The 7,975-nt window shown below is 43.1% G+C and overlaps 1 pseudogene; it reads left to right on the top strand.

The window, feature by feature from the left end:
- Positions 1-476: 476 nt before the first annotated feature.
- Positions 477-880, top strand: LOC138819948 (histone H2A.Z pseudogene; annotated as a pseudogene).
- Positions 881-7,975: the final 7,095 nt, after the last annotated feature.

The following is a 7,975-nucleotide window of genomic DNA, read 5'->3' as shown; positions in this document are numbered from 1 at the left end:
TCTAGCCCTGAGCAAATGTTATTAGAACAGTATGCACATGCTTTGAGTTCAAGCCCCATGGGTAACACCCCTCAAAAAAACACCCTTCTAAACCATTAGATGTGATCTTGTGTGGTTTGTGAATGGTGATACTGATGAAACCATCCTAATTCTATCAACAATTTGTGGAATAGAGCTATGTGCTGAGCCCTTCATAGGGTGTTCTGTGCTGAGTCTTGCACAGGGTGCTATGTGCTGAGTCCTTTACAGGGTGCAGTGCGCCGAGTCCTTCATTTGTTGCTGTGTGCTGAGTCATGCAAAGAGTGTCATGTGCTGTGTCCTTCACAGCACTGGTCCATGTAAGAACTCCAAAACTGAGATGATTTTGCAGACAAAAAATGTGAAAAATGAGTTTGAATCACTGTGCGACGACGGAGTAGGTGTCCGAGGCCTCGCCATGCCTCCGAATAGCCTTTTCGCTGCCTTGCTTGCGTGAGCTTCAGCAGAATTCGAGATGGCTGGTGGTAAGGCTGGGAAGGACTCCAGAAAGACCAAGACAAAGGTGGTTTCCTGCTCGCAGAGAGCCGGCTTGCAGTTCCCAGTTGGCCGTATTCATCGACATCTGAATTCTAGGACAACCAGCCACGTAAGTGTGGGAGCGACCGTCGCTATGTACAGCACAGCCATCCTGGAGTACCTCACTGCGGAGGAACTTGAGTTGGTAGGAAATGCATCAAAAGATTTAAAGGTAAAGCTTATTACCTCTTGTCACTTGCAACTTGTTATTCATGGAGATGAAGAATTGGACTCTCTCATCAAGGCTACCATTGCTAGTAGTGGTGTCATCCCCCACATCCACAAGTCTCTTATTGGGAAGAAAGGACAACAGAAGACTCTCTAAAGGATGCCTGGTTTCCTTGTTATCTCAGGACTCTAAATACTCTTAACAGCTGTCCAGTGTTGGTGAATCCAGTGGACTGTATCTCTGTGAAAAAACACAATTCTGCCTCTTTGTAATTCTATTTGAGCAGGTTGAAAGTTTAATTATCTTTCCAACCAACCAAATTTCTGCATTCGAGTCTTAATCATATTTAAGTGTTACTGTGGCTTCAAAGAAGCTATTGACTCTGAAATAGTGGGTTTTGATTAACTTTTTAAAAAACTGTTTGGATTTTAATTGTGATGCAGAAGTTATAGTAACAACATTTGGTTTTGTACAGACATTATTTCCACTGCAGTGGATAAGCTCAATAAAGGTCATATACCAAAAAAATGTGAAAAATGTGATATATATATATATAATGGAATTCTATGCCTCCATAAGAAAAAAATGACATTGCCCATTTGTTAGGAAATGGAAAGATTTCGAAAAAATTATATTAAGTGAAGTAAGACAAGCCCAGAGAAACATAGGTCCCATGGTTTCCCTTATTTGCAATAACTAGTATATGCCTGAGACAAGCAGAAAATGTCAGATACGTTGGTGTTAGGTAAAATGAACCCCACCATAAGGATTCACATGTTTTTTTTTTTAATGGAATTGTTTCTAACATATTTATAAGATGATTTATTTGTTGATTTGTAGTTTCCTCCTCCACAGTATAACCCCTGTTTTCACTGTTTTTGATGTTGGTATAATTTGTGGAAGGGAAGGGATAAAGCAAATCTTTTAAATAAGGATACAGGAGGACCCATTGCCACAATGAGATGTACAATTCATTATGTCTAAAAACGAACTTTACAACTTTGGTGGGGGGGAGGAAGGAGAAAGGATGGGAAGAGGAAACAAAGGAGGAGGCAACAATGATTGACAAGAAATGTACTCAATACTTTGCCGATGTAAATGTAACGCCTCTGTATGGTATTTTCACAATAAAGAAAAGAAGTTTGATTTAATAAAAAAGAATATTGAGGCTCATATGTGTCCCCATGGCAGGGACAAAAATGTGTATTACTGAAGACTAGTGAGTTCTCTCATGCAGAAAATTTTGTTCTGTTTTTTTCTCAGTTATGAACCTTGAACTCGGGGCCTAGGCACTGACACTTACCTCTGGGTTTATGGATAGCCCTCCACCACGTGGAGACAAGGATCCCCTTCCAGCAGAGTGCCACAGTCTAGGGGTCTATAGCTGAGGTCTGTCATGCTGCCTTTTCAGGAAGCTGAGACCTGAGGATCTGGGTTCCAAAATATCCCAGACACAAGAGGTCCCATGAGACTATTATCTGCAATTGTCCACTAAGAAACGTGAAGTGGAAGCTTGGTGCTTGTGTCTCATGACTGTCATCCTAGCTACTCAGGAGGATGAGATCTGAGGATCATGGTTCAAAGCAAGTCTGGGCAGGAAAGTCCTTGAGACACTTAACTCCAATGAACCACCAAGAACCAGAAGTGGTGCTGTGGCTAAAGTTGTAGAGCACAAGACTAGAGCTGAAGAGCTCAGGGACAGCACCAAGGTCCAGAATTTAACTGCTACAGCGGACAACAACAACAACAAGAAAAAAAACAGAAACAAACTAACAAACCTGAAGTAGAGGGCTGGGAATGTGCCCAAGGGGTAGTGTGCTTTGAATGTATGAAGACCTGGGCTTGATTTCTTAGTGCCACATCAATAGAAAAAAGCCTGAAGTGGCTTTGTGGCTCAAGTGGGTGAGAGAGATCCTTGTACAAGAGAAATTAGTACACTGCTCAGGTCCTGAGTTCAATCTCCAAGACTAGTGTATGCATACACACACACACACACACACACACACACACACACACACACACACACACACACACACACACACACCAGAAGTGAAGCTATGACATCAAATAGTAGAGCACTGGGCTTCTGCACTGAGCTCATGTTCAGCCCCCAGGCCCTGTGTTCAACCCCAAAACCTACCCACCCAGGGTCCAACTAGGAGAGGTCAAATCATTCAAACCCTGATGAGCTCCACCAGGCCTAGACAGGAAGCCTTGTGATATCAGACATGTGCTTGGATTTCCCAAGCTTCCAGAAACCTAGGAGAGGCATCATAGGCCCATCATCGCCAGCAATGAAACATTTCATTAGGTTCAGTGCCCTAGTTGTCTGCCACAAGGACTCCTGAATTATATTAGCACTGTATCTGAACATCGGAATATAGTTTCACAAAGTCATGATAAGTGCAGGGAACTTGGCCTGCCAAGGGAGGTGGCACAAATGAAGTTTTGCTGTCAAATAGAGCACTGGGGAAAGAGATATCTTGGGGTACAAAGAGGCCTTTTTCTACTGACCTTCAGAACCTGCCCAAATTCATCCTCACTAATTGACCCAGATGGGGTTGCTTGTTACACAGCTGTCTGTACAGTGAGTGAGGCCTTTAGTCTGCCTGTCCAGACAATGAGAGAGACTTCTTCCAAAAGGCCTGGGATGCAGAGAAAACCTCAGGCTACACTGGGCACAGTGAGGGGAGCCCCAGAACATGCAATGTCTTGAAAGCCCTCTCTGTACTATGAAATCATTGTATTGAAAACAAATTTCCTAGTTCATTGCCATTCATCATAGCTACTCTAGAGATTAACCTATATGAATGCATCCATCCATACACAAAGACATGGACCTACATGGTCTTTTTTTTGGGGGGTGGGGGCAGGTCCTGGGGTTGGACGTTAACCCTAGCCATTGTCTCTGAGCTCCTTTTGCTCAGATGTAGCCCACTAAAATTGAGTCACAGCCCCAGTTCTGCGTTTTTCTCTGATCTCATAGATAATAGAGTATCATGAACTTTCCTACACTGGCTGGATTCAAACTAAGATTCTGTACAACTTAGCCTCCTAAGGAGCTGGGAATACAGTCAGCAGCCACTGGCACCTGCCTTTCTTCTTCATTTTTCACTCTGGACCACTGACTTCTTAACAGGGTTATTCCAATGGTTTTAAGTTATAAGTAAACTAGCCAATGTTCTTTACAGCTGCTTTCTCTGAGAATGATTTTCTCTCCTCATCTTCCCCTCTGGTCACAGGTTTAAAGACAAAAGTGAGAAATGAGTGTCCTAGGATTTGGAAGTAAATGTCTATAGGACATGCCAGTTCTGTCACTTAGCGTTGAGCTGCAGTGAATTTACTGTCTCAGGACGAGAGGACTGAAAGCTGCAGCGATCCTCATACTGTCTGCATTGCTCCTTTTGTCTACATAATGACCTAATAAGTATGACTGTTTTGTGTCTACAACATTAAGTATTTAGAACACATGAGAAGCATCTTCCTGTTTCTGTTTTTCTCTAGTACCTCTCGAGATTTAGACTAAAAGTTTGTGTGAAGCGGTGCCTCGGTGAATCCCTAAGGAAACCCTCTTAAATCCTCCTCAGGAAATCGCTGTTCAAATCCAGCATGAGCAGGAAAGTCTGTGAGCTTCTTATCTCCAATAAACCACCGGAAAACCAGAAGAGGAGCAGTGACCCAGAGGGTAGAGCTCTATCTTTGAGAGAAAGCTGAGCAGGAGATACATGCCTGACCAAGCAGGAAAGCCTGGGAGGCGCTTATGTCCAATTATCCACCAGAAGGCTGGAAGTGGAGCTGTGGCAGTGGTAAAGCCTCAGCCTTGAGTAAAACAACAAAGGAAGGCATAGGGCCCAGAGTTTAAGCTCTGGGATGACCACAACAAAAATTCAAAAAGAAAAGGCCAAGTTATGTATCAGTGCCTTACCGACTTATGTGTGTATTACCTAACTGAGTGAGAACAGACCATATGCAATGCTTCTTTTACTTACTGATTTATTTTTCAGATATGCTCATTGCACTACTGCATCATTCTCTTCATTTCAGGCCCATCGCTTTTCTTTTCCAGGTTTCCACTCCTGCATTCTTACATGATGCACACTTAAGCTCTCATCAGCCTTTATTTATATTTCATTACGAGGCCAATGTAGGAACAGTCACAAATCAGCCAGGGGAAGAGAAGTCAGGGTTCATAATTTTAACAGGTATTCAGAAAAATAAAGTTAGGGATGAAAAATGGGAGCCTACTTATGTAAAACCAACCATTAAAGAAAAGATGAGGGTGCTGGGAATATGGATTAGTGAGAGAGTGTTTGCCTAGCATGCAAGAAGCCCTGGGTTTGATTCTTCAGTAGAACTTACACAGCAAAAGCCAGATTTGGTGCTGTGACTCAAGTAGCAGATTGCTAAAGACAGTGCTCAGGCCTTGTGTTCAGCCCAAGGCAAAGAGATACCAGAAAGGTAGGTAGGTAGGTAGGGAGAGACAGAGACAGAAAGAGAGAGAGAGAGAGAGAGAGAGAGAGAGAGAGAGAGAGAGAGAGAGAGAGAGAGAGAGAGAGAGAGAGAGAGAGAGAGAGAGAGAGAGAGAGAGAGAGAGAGATATGAATCTGGTCTTACATATCAGTAGGAAAGAAGGGAACACTTCCCAATCAGGAGGCCTTTTGCAGTGTGCCAGGACACCAGCATTGCCTTCACATCACCACAGGGCAGGAAAACTGTCTCTCTCCCACTTCTCAGGCAGTGGAGGGCCCCAGAGGCAAGAGGGCAGAGTCAGGTTCTAACTAAGCACTTGGAGGCAGAAGAGAAAGGGCTCTGCCTCTCTTTGGACTGGGGATTTACATTAATGATGTGGAGAATGAAGGAAGTAGAATGGACTGGCAGAGGTAGAAGGGCCTTCACATCTGACAGATGGAGAGTAAAGAACCTACTCCCTAAGACCAAAGAGCAGGGTTTTCTACTCTGTTCCTCCCCTCTCCTCCACTGAACTGGCTCTCTATTGGTAATCTAAAGATAGCCTGAGGCTCCCTTCACCTGAGGGAGGAAGGATAATTAGTCATTGTTTGAAGAGGCTGAGAAAAGCCTGACCATGGTGTAACTCTAACAAATGTTTCAGGTTTTCTCCCCAATGCTGGCTGTGCCTGGAATGAATGAAGTGGTTTTGTAGCTCACTTCCTTGTTGAGTGTTTACATTCTGCCTCCTAATCCTGCAGGCCTAGGTCTCTGCATCTAGCCTGGTTTTTTGAAACTGTTTTCTGTCCTTCAAATACAGAGTTACATTGGAATTCTTCCTGCTAACAGGGCTAGGTCTTGGATCCTGAGAACTTCTTTATACCCAGGGTGGGTCAATGATGTTTCTTTCCTGCTTCTATAGCTTGAGAACTGTAAGAACATTTAGAGTGCAAGTAACTTCTCAACACCAAGCGAAACCCAGGAAGTTCTTGAACATGTGACCTTTCAGAAGCCCACTGGAGGACACAGGATGATTATAATCTTTACATGAGTGGCTAGGCAGATGGATCTGCTACACTTGAATCTTGAACTCAGCCTCCTCTCCTAGTCCATGTCCTTCTTTAGTGCTTGTCCTGCTAGATCTTCAGGAGCTTCCAAGATAGAAATAGATTGATCAAACCCAAAGGGAGTTACTGCCTTTTTTCCTTCTTTTTCTGTCCTTTGCTTTAAATGTTTTGCAGGTCTTTGGCTTGAATTGGGATCTAGGCTCTGTTCCTGGGCTCCTTTGAGTCAAGGCTAGCGCTCTACCATGAGTCCCTTTCTGCTTTGTCCGTGGTGAAGTGGAGCATCATAGACTTTCCTGCCCTGGCTGGCTTCACCCTGTGATCCTCAGACCTCAGCCTCCTAATGTAGGATGACGATTATGAGCTTTCTGGTGCTCTGCTAGGTTCAGAACTGTAATGACATTGAAAATACAAGTCAACTGCTCATCACAAAGGGAGCATATTAAGCCTTTCAACATTGGACCTTTCAGAACCCTGTAGCACACAAGGTTATAATGCTAGAGTCAGGCTGGGCTTATGGATCTTCTATACTTGAACATTGAGCTCTGACTTTAATTCTGGTGTACACCAGTGTTCATTTTCCAGAAAATGTTCTCATAATTAACAAATAGGAAAAGTACTTTGATTAATCCCACTTTTTTCCCGTTGTGTGTCTTGAACTCAAGCCTGGGCACTATCCCTAAACCCTTCAGCTCAAGGTGAACACTCTACCACTTGAGCCACAGCGCTATGTGGGGTCTTTTGGTAGTTCATTGGAGATAAGATTATAACAGGCTTTCCTTGCCTAGGCTGTCTTTGAACTGTGGTCTTGAGATCTCAGCCTCCTGAGAAGCTAGGGTTCTCTATGTGAGCCACAGCAACTGGCTTATTGTTTTTGCCAGTTCTGGGACTTGAATGTAGGGCCTGGGTACTGTTTTGGAGCTTCTTTTTCTCAAGGCTAGCACTCTACCACCTGAGCCATTCCACAGCTTCTGGCTTTTTCGGAGTATGTGGCACTGAGGATTCAAACCCTGCATTCATGCATGCTGAGCAAGCTCTGTACCTCTAAGCCACATTCCCAGCTTCACTCTTAGTATTTTATCCCTCAACTTGCCTATCTTCAAGAAAAGGCCTCTGAGTATAAAACATCTAAATAAATCCCTATAGGAAGTTGTCCAAAGATGAATAAGGCAAAGCTGATACTTGGGATAGAATCTAAACACGTGATGACTGTGACAAATGCCTCCGTTTAATTATGAATCATGTGGTCTGGGAAGGTGGATCAGTGGTAGAGTCCTTGACTTGCATGCATGAGGCCCTGCGTTCAATTCCCGAGCACCACATAAGCAGAAAAGGTCGGAAGTGGCATTGGGCCCAAGGGGTAGAGCACTGACCTTGAGCTGCAGAGCTGAGGGACAGTGTGCAGGCCCTGAGTTCAAGCCCCATGATGGAAAAAATCAGCATAATTATGTATCATGTTTCCACACTTAATAAATTATTAATGAAAAATGATTCAATGTCCTAAATTTTGTGTATAATTTTATAATAGATGTTCAAAATGTAATAAATATTATGTGTTTAATAATACTAAATACATTAAACAATGTCTAAATGAATAAAATAAAAATAAAATAAAAATCAATGACAATAATCATAAAATGTAATAAACATACATATGTAAGCATGTATCATATATTACACATGTATATAAATAATTTTTCATTGCAGGGCCTTACTGCAGGCCCTGAGAACTCTAGCCTGA

This window comes from Dipodomys merriami, unplaced genomic scaffold (assembly GCF_024711535.1).
Source record: "Dipodomys merriami isolate MVZ:Mamm:240054 unplaced genomic scaffold, mDipMer1.0.p SCAF_832, whole genome shotgun sequence".
Classification (NCBI taxonomy): domain Eukaryota; kingdom Metazoa; phylum Chordata; class Mammalia; order Rodentia; family Heteromyidae; genus Dipodomys; species Dipodomys merriami.
The sequence above is the reverse complement of the archived record's forward strand: the minus strand, read 5'-3'. Positions and strand labels throughout refer to the sequence as shown.